Source organism: Sinocyclocheilus anshuiensis, unplaced genomic scaffold (genome assembly GCF_001515605.1).
Source record: "Sinocyclocheilus anshuiensis isolate Anshui unplaced genomic scaffold, SAMN03320099.WGS_v1.1 scaffold733, whole genome shotgun sequence".
In the NCBI taxonomy this organism is placed as follows: domain Eukaryota; kingdom Metazoa; phylum Chordata; class Actinopteri; order Cypriniformes; family Cyprinidae; genus Sinocyclocheilus; species Sinocyclocheilus anshuiensis.
The window spans coordinates 1,269,097-1,269,592 of record NW_015539923.1 but is presented as its reverse complement, the minus strand read 5'-3'; the positions used below and the strand labels follow the sequence as shown (position 1 = coordinate 1,269,592).

The window sequence follows — 496 nt, the reverse complement described above, 5'->3', positions numbered from 1 at the left end:
GAGAAGTGCTCACTAACACAGATTTAGACAGATTTGTGAACAATATTTGAGAGAAATAGGCCTTTTGTGTACATAGAAAAAGTCTTAGATCTTTGAGTTCAGCTCATGAAAAATGGGGGCAAAAACAAAAGTGTTGCGTTTATAATTTTGTTCAGTGTATTATTATTATTATTATTATTATAGTTATTATGATTATTATTTGGTGTGTAATTAATACAATTGATATACAGTCAGATCTTTATTAGACAATTATTGTTATTTATAAACAATAATTATACTAAAAATAATAATTATTAGGTTCATTATAATAATAATAATAATTATAATACCATTATTATTATTATTATTACAATGTTATTATTTAATATATTAATAATTATTTATAATTTAATAATTATAACAGTAATAATAATAATTGGTGTTTCATTTCTAATAGTTATATTAATTATTATGTTGGTTTGCACAGTGTTAGTTATAAATAATAGTAATAATAATT

General features: G+C 19.6%; 1 protein-coding gene across 2 annotated transcripts in view; it reads left to right on the top strand.

Annotated features, from left to right (window-relative positions):
* The window catches only part of LOC107686576 (WD repeat-containing protein 59-like), a 19,110-nt gene that overhangs the window by 16,651 nt on the left and 1,963 nt on the right, over window positions 1-496 (top strand). The window lies entirely within an intron of this gene.